The sequence below is a fragment of the Phocoena phocoena genome, chromosome 3, assembly GCF_963924675.1.
Source record: "Phocoena phocoena chromosome 3, mPhoPho1.1, whole genome shotgun sequence".
In the NCBI taxonomy this organism is placed as follows: Eukaryota; Metazoa; Chordata; class Mammalia; order Artiodactyla; family Phocoenidae; genus Phocoena; species Phocoena phocoena.
In genome coordinates, this window is record NC_089221.1 from 148,941,659 (window position 1) to 148,956,710 (window position 15,052).

The window sequence follows — 15,052 nt, forward strand, 5'->3', positions numbered from 1 at the left end:
ACAGCTCCGAAGCGCGGCAACTCCTTGGGGAGTAGTTGGGCGGAGAACATAAGAGAACAATTTGCTTTTTCAGTTTCTAACTCAGTCTTGGAGAGGAGTTTTGACTGGGTGCTGGGGCCAGAGCTCTGGGCGGTGTCTTCTCCAGAAGCCTTGTCACCCCTTCAGCCCCAGACAGCCTAATTACAAGCACACCACCCCTTGACTCCATCCCTATATGCTTTTAGTCTGTAGCATCCTCACCGTCTCCAAGGAGAAGACAAGCAACAGTGGTTCCCTTTTCCTGGGGCAGGGGGAAAGAATCCTAGATGCCGGTGAGCCACCTGGGGTTGGAAAGGGTCACTCCGAAGCTCTCCACATTTCCTGCTGAAATACGGGGCCTGGCATTTGCCAACGGCTGTGGGTATCACCAGGATGACCTGCTGGCCCAGTAGGGGAAGGAAGCAGGACTTTGCAACCAGTCTTTGTTCTGATTCTCAGCTTATCTCCCCCTGGTGATTACTAAGATGTTAACTGATCATTAGGGTGTTAACTAGGAACTGAGACACTCGCTGAAAATGCTGACACTGGGACTATCCCCCTCCCCAGGGTTATTTGCTGGGCACTTCCTGGGACCCTGGCCCTGCCCCAACCCCCTCCTCCCCCTCCCCTCCCCCCTCCCCCCTGCCTGGGCCCATCTCTGCAGACTCCCAGACCACACCTGAGCTGATGGGCTGGGAGGCCTGCAATTCCCTTCTGGGCCCCACCTCTGCCCTGTCTTGTGCTGTACCTTTAGGGAGGTCCCTGGGCCTCTCTGTTTCTCAGTTCCCGATCTGTCCAAGAGGAAGCCTGGTACCTGCCCACTCCAGAGCTCTTGGCAGGACTGGCACATTTTAAAAGGCCCAAGACACCTTGCAAAGAGCAGGTATTGTTTTTAGTCCAATTCCTAATCTGATCCTCTGTTGAGGGAAGCAGGGAAGGGAGGACATTCAGAGTTTTTGCCTTCATGTAACAAGTGTTGGTTGCGTGTCTGGGGTCCCCCTCGTCAGATCAAGGCCCATAAGGCCAGTCAGTCCTTGCCCTTGTGATGCTCCAGGTCTTGGACCATCTGCTTCTCTTCTGCCTGGTATTCCGACCTGATCTCAACTTCAGAAACCCTCCTCTTGCCCCTTCAAGGATCCCTGATTAGTTCTTTTTCCCTTATGAACTTGGGAAACATGCCCAGGTTTTAATTTTGCAGCAGAATCTTTAGGGGAGTGACCGGCACCCCAGCATTTGCCAAGATAAGAGTTTGCAAACCTAGGCGGCGCTCGGCACCCAGCTGAATTTGGTCCGCTGGAGCCTTCCATTTCCCCCACGTGCTGGGTGTGGGCAAGGCCACGCACAGGCCCCATGTGAGAGGGCTAGTCACCCACAGGACCGTGGTTCTCCAGGCAGCAGCTCCACTGACTGGATTGAGCCATAGTCACAAGCCCCGGTGGTCTCGGCGGCCTGGGGGAGCCAGCTCCTCTCTCTTGTCCCCTCGGGTTCCAGCCAGGGTCAGTGCAACCACTGCCAGGAATCCAGGGATCGAGGGCCTGGACCCAGGGTGGACCAGGCCATGTGCCTGGTGACCTATTACCTGGGAAGAAAGGAGCTGGTGGCCTGTTTAACATGCTCTGCAGCTGCTATAAATAGCCTCCCTGTTTCCAAGAGGAATTAAGGGTGTGTTTATCTTCTAAAAACCAGACATTTCCTGATGCTCCAAACTGATTTCTTCAGCGCTGCAGAGGAGCTGCCCACACCGCCCTCTAGGTTCTGTCTGGAGAGGGGGCAGGAGGAAGAGGGAAGGGAACCACTCTCCTTTATTTGGCATCACTGTGTGCCCGGCACTGGGCTGGAGAGGTGCATCCCCATGTCAATCCTGTGAGGGAGGTCTTAGTACCGTATTGAGTCGTATCAAAGACACCACTGATGACAAAACACACCATTCTATGTACCACTAAGGGAAAAACACTGCCGATTTCAACTATAAGGTGCCACAGCTATTCGATTCATTTTACTCCGACATAAGTGGAGAAGCTGTGCTCCTAGAATCAGTGAAATACGATATTATCCCCAGTTGGCAGGTAAGAGAACTAAGGTGGTGGAAGTGAAGCAGGAGGTGACAGGACTGGGCTTCAAACCCAGGAGCCCGTGATGCCAAAACCCACGCTCTCCGCTGCTTGGCCCCGAGCCCAGAAAGCTCGAGACTGCTTGAGTTTTCTTCCTTGAAGCTCACCTGGGCAGCGCCTGGAGAGAGCTGGGCACCCGCCCCTGTGTGAGGGTTCCAGCCCCAGACTGCGGCCCCTGTGCCGCCCGGAACCCTGGGAGCACAAGTGTCCTTCCTTTCAGGCTTATCTGCCTACTGCCTACCTTCTCCTGGCAGAGCTGAGCCACGTGTGAGCTTGGGCCCAACCCAAGCCTCCTCCTGTTACATGGGGGTGCCCATCAGGGGCAACTTTGGGGAGACACTTGTCCCACCACCTTCCTGGGCCTCATGACCACCAACCCCTAAGTGTGGCCCCCAGCGCAAGGACAGGAAGACCAGAGGATGCCCCCTTTGTTGTGGTCTGGTGCCTGTTCATTCTGAACCACCAGAGAAATTGAGCTGTTTCCAAGTCAAGACAAACTCCTTTTTCTAGCCCATTCTCAGAACTGGGAGTCTTCTGGGATTTAGCTACCCAGGGCAGCTGCTCCCCTAAGTACAGCGATGCTTTTTCAGTCATCCGACAACCACTGGTCAGCGTGGCCTGTGTTCTGGACAAAGGAATGGGAACCGGGTCTAAAGACAAGGCCTGCAGGGAGCTCGCAGTCCAGAGCAGGAGGTGGGCAGATTTGTAAACTTGTATTTGACCCATCTAGTGCTGGGTCCTGTGGTAGCACTTAGTAGGTACTCATTAAAGATTTACTGAGTAAATCAGAAATCAGGTTGAGTCTTCAGGGTTTGGTAAAACACCATGTATACATGCACGCAAAGTCATTCAACAGACATTTACTGAGTGCCCACCAGGCGTGGGGTGCTGGGAGGACGGAGCTGAGAGGACAGGACCCCAGCTCTAATGTCAGAGGGAGTGATATTATGAGATATTTGGGGCAGAGTCCATGGGCTTTCCTGGTCATTCTGTTGCCTCGGGGGGTCTATCTTAGTGAGTACACAACTGCTTTCCAGACCCAGAGCCCCCTGCACACTTCAGAAAGCCTTCTCTGAATTAGGAATGCCGGGCATCTCGTAGTCACTGAGTTGCTGCCGAAATGGCCTTGGACAGAACCCTCAAGAGCCCCACCGACCGATAATCGCCTTCAGGTCTTGCCAGGGAGACACAGGGAGGTAGCTACCTGCTACTTTCAGGCCTTGGGACTGGTGGCTGGCAATCAATCCCCAAGTCGACAGAGAACCCCCAGTCAGTTCCAGAATAGGGTTGTGCAGACTCTTGGCGAATGAGAGGCAGTCACCTTCCGCTGCTCAATCCTGTCTCTGACCCGGTTCTGGCAGAAGGACTCCGGCTCAGGAACACGTGTCCTCCCGGCATCTCTCAGTATTTAATTTTCTCACCGTCTTTCCCAAGTCCCTAGTGAGATGACTTGTACAACAATTTGTCTGTGCCTTATGAAAGTGTCTGTGCACTTTTAATCCTTTTTGAAAGCAACTTTAAAAAGTGGGCCGGGGACTAGCATACGTGGTAGTGTTCTAGAAATCTGTGCTCATCACTGAAACCCTTCTGCATTGTGTATTTGATGTTGGAGTGAAGAAGTGTACGTCCCCCGCCCCACCCCACTACCTGTGTACAGACCTTTTTAAAAATGTCTCTTTTTCTGATTCAATACTGTGACCTCTCCAATACAGTCTAATCTTTGGAGATCTGTAATAAAGGTTTCAAAACCTGGGGGGAATGGGTGGGGAAGGGTTTGCACTGGTCCTGTGTGTTGTGCTCTTGCGTGTTGTGTGTTTTGATTTTTGTCTGTTTTTATCCGTTTTATATTAACATAATTTTCCTGTTTAAAAAAACAAATACAACTTTGGCTTGTTAAGAAAGTCTCTTCAGGACTCAGTTTTAAAAATCACAGTTGCCGACACAGTTGGGGAGTGGAGGTGAGGGATACAAATCATTGCCAGCCTTGAGGAGACAATTTGCAAAATGTCTATAGAACCCTGAGAATATTCAAGCCTTTTGCCAAGTAACTCCTGAGAAAATATCCCCAGGAAATAATTCTTGTTGAGGATAAGCTCTATATGTAAAGATGTTCATTGCAGCATTATTTATAATGATGAAAAACTAGAAGCAAGCCTGATGACCAACAACCAGGGTTTATAGTTGTCCCCCACCATTCTAAAATCAGGGGATTGGCTCCAGGACCACCCTGCCTTGGAGTATCCACGGATGCCCAAATCCCTTATATAAGATGGTGTCGTATTTCCATATAACATACGCACATCCTCCCATATACTTTAAATCATCTCTAGAATACTTATAATACCTAATGCAAGGCAAATGTTACATAAATAATTGCCAGCCCAGCAAATTCAAGTTTTGCTTTTTGGAACTTTCTGGAATTTTTTTCCCAAATATTTTCCATCTGGGTCTGGTTGAATCCACAGATGCGGAACCTGCTGATATGGAGGGCCAACTGTACTTGCCAAGAGCTCTTGGTTACAAGTGACAGAAACCCAACTGGAACAGGCTTTGGGGAATTAAAAGGCTCAGGTAACTGAGAAGTCCAGTATCAAAACCCAAGAACTCACTTCGGGTGCATTTCGATCCGGAATCTGAAAAGCTGCAAGAGGATGTGGTCTTTCCCCCTCTGCCTCTGCCTTCTTTTGTCCCCACTTCCCACACACGTTCTCAAGACAGCTGGCAGCAGGTCCAGATTATATCCTGCCTTTGAGCAATCCCTGCGTGGACCAAACTGGATCACGTGCCCCTTCCTTAGCCAATCATGGGAGCTGGGGAGATCCGGGGCTCTGATTGGTCAGACTCAGGACATGTGCTCACCTCCACCCAATAGCCGCACCTGTTGAATTATGGGTTGGGGGGTGGGAATCAGAGACCCCGTGGGAAAATTGAAGCAATGTTGAAGGAAAGCTGGGCAGGGAGGAACAACAGGTGTCTAAGAAAGGTTGAATAAAACATGATACAGATATATCCCTGAGAAATAGTATGGGCTGTGAAACCAGACAGCCTGGTGCTCACCTCCACATTGGGCCAGACACTTAAACTCTTTGTGCCTCAGTTTCCTCATCTGCAAAGCAAGAATAATATGAGCTCCTGGTTTTAGGATGGATGTGAGCATTATTGAGATCATGCGGGTGATGTGCTAGGCACAGCATCTGGCACTCAGCAAAGAGTTTATAACACAGGAACATGTTTACATTAAAATATACTGCGAAAATCAAGATATAAAACTGCACATGCAAAAAACAAATAACCCAATCAAAAAATGGGGGAAGATCTAAATAGACATTTCTACAAAGAAGACATACAGATGGGCAAAAAGCACATGAAAAGATACTCAACATCAGTAATTATTAGAGAAATGCAAATCAAAACTACAATGAGGTATCACCGGTCAGAATGGCCATCAAAAAATCTACAAACAATAAATGCTGGAGAGGGTGTTGAGAAAAGGGAACCCTCCTACACTGTTGGTGGGAATGTAAATTGGTGCAGCCTGTAAGAAGAACAATATGGAGGTTCCTTAAAAAATTAAAAATAGAACTGCCATGTGACCCAGCAATCCCACTACTGGGCATATACCCTGAGAAAACCATAATTCAAAAAGTACATGCACCCCAATGTTCATTGCAGCACTATTTATAATAGCCAGGACATGGAAGCAACCTAAAAGTCCATCAACAGAGAATGGGGTAAAGAAGATGTGGTACATGTATACGATGGACTATTACTCAGCCATAAAAAAGAGCAAAATAATGCCATTTGCAGCAACATGGATGGACCTGGAGATTGTCATACTGAATGAAGTAAGTCAGACACAGAAAGACAAATATCATATGATACCACTTACATGTGGAGTCTAAAGAACGGGGCTACAAATGAACTTATGTACAAAACAGAAGTCGAGTCACAGACGTAGAAAACAAGCCTATGGTTACCAGGGGATAAGGGAGTGGGGGGAGGGATAAACTGGGAGATTGGGACTGACATATATACACACTACTATATATAAAATAGATAACTAATAATAACCTGCTGTATAGCACAAGGAACTCTACTCAATACTCTGTAATGGCCTACATAGGAAAAGAATCTTAAAAAAAAAAAAGTAGATATATGTATAGGTATAACTGACTCACTTTCCTGTATACCTGAAACTAACACAACATTGTAAATCAACTATACCCCAATAAAAATTTAAAAAGCAACAACAACAACTCAAAAACAGCCCTGCACATACACTTTGATTGGATGGATGTAAAACAAACAAACAAAACAAACCACCAACAACAACCAATATCCCTAAAACCTGACCATGCATTGGAATGACCAACAGAATAGAAGCAAAATGCCCATGGGGGTTGTGTCTGGGAGATGGCATTATTGGTAACTTTTTTTCTGCCATGTTTACCAATTTTTCTGTAATGACCAGTTATTGCTTTTAATTTAAACTTCTTATTTGGAAAAATTATCTCCCTACTCTGCAAAACCCGACAGGAACAGCTGGCCCTTGCTAGAATTCATCAGGAATTCCCAGGCTGATTGTCTGCGTTTGAGATCCAAATTTAGTCACGGTGGAGATAAGGGCTTGCTGGTTTCTAGTGGAGACCAGGCCAGGCTAACCAGTTTGGTTGGGCTTCCTCCAGGCCAGGCTTTAGAGCCCAGATTTCTGGGGTGGAGCCTTGCAGTGGTATCAGGAGTGGGGGGAAGGAAGAAGAGAAGTTGCTGCCCAGGGCTGTTCTTCCTGGCTTGTTAGAACAGCCCAGCTAGGTGACATTGAATTTTGGAAACAGTAGGGTAAGAGAAATGAACCAGCATTTATCAAGCAGGAGAAACCGTGATTTTCACACATTCTCTCAATGAATCTTCACCACAATATTTGTCTCCTCATTTTACAGGGAGGAAACCAGGCTCCCTCCAAGGTAGAGGTAGTATTAGACCCCAGGTGTGCCTGTTCCAGAGTAAAGAGGCAAAATCTTTCAGAGGTACATTTTCACCCTTTCCCTTAGGTCTCAGAGGCAGAGTCTGCCCAGAACTTAATCTAAAAGCTTAATCCCTGAACCAATCTCTGTCACACACACACACACGAGATACAAAATCAGGTATGACATGGCCTTTACCCTCAAGAATCAACCAATCTGGAACGGGAAGGCAGACCCCAAAACAGACATGTTCAGACTAGTGTAGTTCTGAGGCTCCTGGGACAGATCAAATCCAAGGCATAAAAGCTCTTGATCATTTAGCGATGTAATTTAAGCATCCTTCTTTCTGCTGGATGTTCAGGCTTTTACCGATGCCTGGGCCATACTCCCAGGCACATCATATTCTTGTCTAAAGCTTCAGTGTACAAAGCCCATGCCCTGACCCTCAGCATCCCTGATGCAGCTAGCCTCAGAGGAGTTTTGCCAAAATATATATATAAAGACTTCTCTTTCCCTCATTTCCTGGGTTCCCGCAGGACAAACAATCCTTAATAGTAATAATAATAATAAACAAATCATTTAATGACCACTTACTATGTGCTAAGGACATCCATTGAATCCTCATGACAGCTCTTTGAGGTAGATCCCATCATTACTCCCATTTATGGAGAGAAAACCAAGACTCAGAGAAATTAGTAACTTTATCCCACTGTGCATGGCCTCTCAAAGACAAAAGGATTTCTTCTCTTTCTTTTTGTAATTATTTCCCAGAATCTAAACCCAGTGATTTTTCAAGGGCAAATGGGCCTGGAACATATTCACTTGTGTTTTCATTGATCCTACAAACAGCCATTCAGGTAGGTATTATTGTCCCATTTTACAGGTAAGGGAAGAGAGGCTCAGAGAGGGCAATGACCTGCCTGAATCACACAGCTCGTGAGCTGTGGAGCCCAGGTTGTGCACCACGTCTGGCTCCTTCCACGGCATCATGGCTTCTCTGTGAGTAAACTGTAGGGAGGGGGAGGGGGAGGGGAAGGAAGAGGAAAGAGAAGAAAGAAAAGGAAGGGTGGGAGAGGAGGGAAGGGGAGAGAAGCGGAAGGGAGAGAACCAGACTCAGCACCTAGAAGGGCAAGGAGAGAAAAGCTGTCAAGCCAGGTCCTCAGCTTACATAACGTCTATTAGCCCAATTCCAGGGACAGAGAATCTTTGCTTCTCCCTTCAGGCTCAAGTCTCCTGGCTCTCAGAAGCTGGTTTTGGCTCCCACACAGGGATGTGGAAAATGAACTTTCCAGGCATCCAGCTATGGGAACAGAGCCCCAACCTTGGCTGTTAAATGTACCCAGGGGAAGCTTCCAGAAGTCCCTGGGGCAGCTGCATCAGAGTGCTTTGGGCAGGCTGGTCCCCTTCCCTCAGCCCCCTCCCCTCCTGGCTATGACCTGCCCAGGTCTAAACCTTCCTCTCGGAATTCAGAGCCTCAGACTCCCCTCCTGCCTCTCCCCGATGCCAGGGAAAGGCTTCAGCCATCCTTTGAGGACTCTGGAGGAACCGCTCAGGAGTCAGCCGGACAGGCCAGAGTTCACATCCACACTCAGACCCCAACAAACTGGGGCACTTTGTCTGCCCAAGGTGCCTTCTTGGGGTGCCGTTCATCTCGAAGTCTGTGTGGCTGCGATGGGGAGGCTCCCTCTCTGCACCTCACTTCCCTGCCTCTAGGTGGGGCTGTAGAACCACTCACTCCCCAGGTCCTGAGGAGGCTGCGTTCCGGCTTGTCAGTTGCCAGCAGGGTGTCCACTATGATGGAGTCTAGCATAGGGGGATGAGAGCGCGGCTCAGGAGACAGACAAGCCTGAGGTCCAGGCCTGCCTCTGCTGTGGGGCAAGTTACTGACCCTCTCTGAGTCTCAGTTCCTGCATCTTTGAGGCGAGAGGGTGTCAGCCCCGTGGTGGACTGCTCAGGACGCTCCGTGTCAGGAAGTGGCTGGCACTTAGGAAGTGCTCAGTAGGTGGTTACCGTTTTTACCAGTACTGCAGGCCTGCTACACCACCTCCCCCATTCACCCCACTCCTCCCTGTCCCAGCTGGGCCAGGGGTCACCTCTGTCACCCCACAGTCCCCTGGGCCTCCCTCCAGGCCCCGTACTACCTCAAGGAGTGGGCCTGTGACACGGCTAGCAGTATCTACAGGTGATCAGCACAGGTTTCCCAAATAGTAGAACCTTGATTTCAACATCTCCCTCCCCCAAGTGTGGAATATCTGGCATTAGCACACCTCCTACCCACAAGGAATGAAAGCGAGGGACGAGCAGATGGCAGGGGCTCCCAGGCCTCTGAGCTGGCCCCGGCCCCTTGCCCCTTGCTTGTTTTGGCTCCCTGTCAAGAATGCTGGCCCGGGCCTGGGAGGCTGACTGACCTCAGACTCCGGAGGGGAAGTCACACTTTCGATCAACTCCCCGGAGCAGCCCTGCATTCCAGGAGGGGCGTGGGAAGGGCCAGGCTTCCCCCGGCTGAGCTGAGTGGAGAGCTGCCTGCAGCCTGGTCATCCCCGCAGCAGCCTCGGCACTGGCCCACGCCCACCTTGGCGTCCCCTAGGGGAACCTGCCCCACCAGGGAGGGATGGGGACGGGGGTCTGGGAGAAGATGCCCAAAGCCACCACAGGAAAGAAATGCAGGGAGGTGCCCAGGGAGATGTCTCTGGCTTTTCCCATCCATGCCCCAGCTTCCAGTGCTAGCTGATTTGCCTTTTCCAGTGTTATCTCCATCCCCACAAAAACAGGAATCTTCTCCATTATTCTGAGCAATTCAGGTCTCCCTCAAACCCCTGTCCCCCAACAGGTGGTCCCAAGGCTGTCTAGAGCCATCCCTCCCGGCCCAGCCTTGCTGTCTAGCCCCCTCCCCGCCCCCGGGGGTTGTTTCAGCTGGAGTTGTTTTCAGGGGCGCCAGTCCTGGGGAAGGCTTCCCTGGGGAGGTCACCCAAGAGCTGGGCTTCGGAGCATGGACAGCGGTTGGCCAGCAGAGAGGATCAGCCCAAGCATGGTCTACAGCAGAGTGCAGCGTGAGCACAGAGGCTGTGGACAGCGTGATGGGTGGGGCAAAGGTCCCTAGAGACATCTTCCTTCTGCTACAACCAGCCTCTCTTCCTCCAGAGGTTCCCACGACTCCCCTGGCTGGCAGCTCCTGGGCAGGCTTCCTCCCACAGGCCAGTCTCCAGAAGGGACAGAAGAATGGGCCAAGGGCAGTAGAGTAGCCTGGGCAGGGGGTCAGGAGAGAGAATAGCCATGTGATGCTGGGTGAGGGCTCCATCCCCTTGGGACCACGTTTTCCCCATACCCACCATGAGGCAGTGACCCTAGAAGTCCTGAGGTCCAGAGAAGGGAGACTTCTGGGCTCCTCCTTGGGGGAGATTGGCCGATTCTTTCTAGAAGATGGAGCACTGTCGTCCTCTAGTGGCTTTGGTGAGAGGCGGCAAAAACCAAAGCAGAAACTACTGGACAGGTAGTCACGGTCCAAGTGCTGATGGATCTACTACCCCGCCACACCCCACCCTCAGCAGATCCTCGGATGTCACCAGATGACCTGGGAAGCCAGGCTCCTGCGAATGGCGTTGCGGATCTGGGTAAGCTTGAGGAGGGCATGTTAGGGTGACAGGCTGTGCTGAGGTTACATCTGAGTCTGGGGTTGGGCTGGCACTGAGGTGGGGGACACGGTGAGAGTGGACTGGGGCTGGGCCCAGGACAGGTTCCTTCCCAAGACCCCACAATGCTGGGAGGAAGGTACGTGGTTCCTAACTCTGGTTCCCACCTCAGGCCACTGATCTGACTGGCTCTGTTTAACCCACACATGAAACCCTGTGTCAGGCACATTAAAATAAAACAAGAAGCCCATCAGTAAACTTGCTCAAGCCTCTTAGATAGCCTCATCCACCAGAGGGCAGACAGCAGAAGCAAGAAGAACTACAGTCCTGCAGCCTGTGGAACAAAAACCACATTCACAGAAAGATAGACAAGATGAAAAGTCAGAGGGCTATGTACCAGATGAAGAAACAAGATAAAACCCCAGAAAAACAACTAAATGAAGTGGAGATAGGCAACCTTCCAGAAAAAGAATTCAGAATAATGATAGTGAAGATGATCCAGGACCTTGGGAAAAGAATGGAGACAAAGCTCGAGAAGATGCAAGAAATGTTTAACAAAGACCTAGAAGAATTAAAGAACAAACAAACAGAGATGAACAATACAATAACTGAAATGAAAAATACACTAGAAGGAATCAATAGCAGAATAACTGAGGCAGAAAAACGGATAAGTGACCTAGAAGACAGAATGGTGGAATTTACTGCTGTGGAACAGAACAAAGAAAAAAGAATGAAAAGAAATGAAGACCGCCTAAGAGACTTCTGGGACAACATTAAACTCAACAACATTTGCATTATGGGGGTTCCAGAAGGAGAAGAGAGAGAGAAAGGACCCAAGAAAATATTTGAAGAGATTATAGTCGAAAACTTCCCTAACATGGGAAAGGAAATAGCCACCCAAGTCCAGGAAGCACAGAGAGTCCCATACAGGATAAACCCAAGGAGAAACACACCAAGACACACGGTAATCAAACTGGCAAAAATTAAAGACAAAGAAAAATTATTGAAAGCAGCAAGGGAAAAATGACAAATAACATACAAGGGAACTCCCATAAAGTTAACAGCTGATTTCTCAGCAGAAACTCTACAAGCCAGAAGGGAGTGGCATGACATATTTAAAGTGATGAAAGGGAAGAACCTACAACCAAGCTTACTCTACCCAGCAAGGATCTCATTCAGATTCGATGGAGAAATCAAAAGCTTTACAGACAAGCAAAAGCTAAGAGAATTCAGCACCACCAAACCAACTCTACAACAAATGCTGAAAGAACTTCTCTAAGTGGGAAACACAAGAGAAGAAAAGACCTACAAAAACAAACCCAAAACAACTAAGAAAATGGTAACAGGAACATACATATCGATAATTACCTTAAACGTGAATGGATTAAATGCTCCGACCAAAAGACACAGGCTCGCTGAATGGATACAAAAACAAGACCCATATATATGCTGTCTGCAAGAGACCCACTTCAGACCTAGGGACACATACAGACTGAAAGTGAGGGGATGGAAAAAGATATTCCATGCAAAAGGAAATCAAAAGAAAGCTGGAGTAGCAATACTCATATCAGATAAAATAGACTTTAAAATAAAGAATGTTACAAGAGACAAGGAAGGACACTACATAATGATCAAGGGATCAATCCAAGAGGAAGATATAACAATTATAAATATATATACTCCCAACATAGGAGCACCTCAATACATAAGGCAACTGCTAACAGCTATAAATGAGGAAATCGACAGTAACACAATAATAGTGGGGGACTTTAACACCTCACTTACACCAATGGACAGACCATCCAAAGAGAAAATTAGTAAGGAAACACAAGCTTTAAATGACACAATAGACCAGATAGAGTTAGTTGATTTTTATAGGACATTCCATCCAAAAACAGCAGATTACACTTTCTTCTCAAGTGCGCACAGAACATTCTCCAGGACAGATCACATCTTGGGTCACAAATCAAGCCTCAGTAAATTTAAGAAAATTGAAATCACATCAAGCATCTTTTCTGACAACAGTGCTATGAGACTAGAAATGAATTACAAGGAAAAAAAACATAAAAAACACAAACACATGGAGGCTAAACAGTACATTACTAAGTAACCAAGAGATCACTTGAGGAAGAAATCAAAGAGGAAATCAAAAAATACCTAGAGGAAAATGACAATGAAAACACGATGATCCTTGGGGCTTCCCTGGTGGCGCAATGGTTGAGAGTCCGCCTGCCGATGCAGGGGACACGGGTTCGTGCCCTGGTCTGGGAAGATCCCACATGCCGCGGAGCAGCTGGGCCCATGAGCCATGGCCGCTGAGCCTGTGCGCCCGGAGCCTGTGCTCCGCAACGGGAGAGGCCACAGCAGTGAGAGGCCCACGTACAGGAAAAAAAAAACAAAAAAACACGATGATCCAAAACCGATGGGATGCAGCAAAAGCAGTTCTAAGAGAGAAGTTTATAGCAATACAATCCTACCTCAAGAAACAAGAAAAATCTCAAATAAACAATCTAACCTTACACCTAAAGGAACTACAGAAAGAAGAACAAACAAAACCCAAAGTTAGCAGAAGGAAAGAAATCATAAAGAGCAGAGCAGAAATAAATGAAATAGAAACAAAGAAAATAATAGCAAAGATCAATAAAACTAAAAGCAGGTTCTTTGAGAAGATAAACAAAATTGATAAACCATTAGCCAGACTCATCAAGAAAAAGAGGGAGAGGACTCAAATCAATAGAATTAGAAATGAAAAAGGAGAAGTTACAACAGACACCGCAGAAATACAAAGCATCCTAAGAGACTACTACAAGCAACTCTGTGCCAATAAAATGGACAACCTGGAACAAATGGACAAATTCTTAGAAAGGTATAACCTTCCAAGACTGAACCACGAAGAAATAGAAAATATGAACAGACCAATTACAAGTAATGAAATTGAAACTGTGATTAAAAATCTTCCAACAAACAAAAGTCCAGGACCAGATGGCTTCACAGGTGAATTCTATCAAACACTTAGAGAAGAGCTAACACCCATCCTTCTCAAATGTTTCCAAAAAATTGCAGAGGAAGGAACACTCCCAAATTCATTCTATGAGGCCACCATCACCCTGATACCAAAACCAGACAAAGATCCTACAAAAAAAGAAAATTACAGACCAATATCACTGATGAATACAGACGCAAAAATCCTCAACAAAATACTAGCAAACAGAATCCAACAACACATACAAGGATCATACACCATGATCAAGTGGGATTTATCCCAGGGATGCAAAGACTCTTCAATATATGCAAATCAATCAATGTGATAGAGCATATTAACAAATTGAAGAAGAAAAACCATATGATCATCTCAATAGATGCAGAAAAAGCTTTTGACAAAATCCAACACCAATTTATGATAAAAACTCTCCAGAAAGTGGGCATAGAGGGAAACTAGCTCAACATAATAAAGGCCATATTTGACAAACCCACAGCAAACATCATCCTCAATGGTGAAAAACTGAAATCATTTCCTCTAAGATCAGGAACAAGACAAGGTTGCCCACTCTCACCACAATGATTCAACATAGTTGTGGAAGTCCTAGCCATGGCAATCAGAGAAGAAAAAGAAATAAAAGGGATACAAATTGGAAAAGAAGAAGTAAAACTGTCACTGTTTGCAGATGACATGATACTATACATAGAAAATCCTAAAGATGTCACCAGAAAACTACTAGAGCTAATCAATGAATCTGGTAAAGTTGCAGGATACAAAATTAATGCACAGAAATCTCTTGCATTCCTATACACTAATGATGAAAAATCTGAAAGAGAAATTAAGGATACACTCCCATTTACCATTGCAACAAAAAGAATAAAATACGTAGGAATAAACCTACCTAGGGAGACAAAATACCTGTATACAGAAAACTAAAAGACACTGATGAAAGAAATTACAGATGATACAAACAGGTGGAGAGATATACCATGTTCTTGGATTGGAAGAATCAATATTGTGAAAATGACTATACTACCCAAAGCAATCTACAGATTCAATGCAATCCCTATCAAATTACCAATGTCATTTTTTACATAACTAGAACAAAAATCTTAAAATTTGTATGGAGACACAAAAGACCCTGAATAGCCAAAGCAGTCTTGAGGGGAAAAAACGGAGCTGGAGGACTCAGACTCCCTGACTTCAGGCTATACTACAAAGCTACAGTAATCAAGTCAATATGGTACAGGCACAAAAACAGAGATATAGATCGATGGAACAGGATAGAAAGTCCAGAGATAAACCCACACACCTATGGTCAACTAATCTATGACAAAGGAGGCAAGGATATAC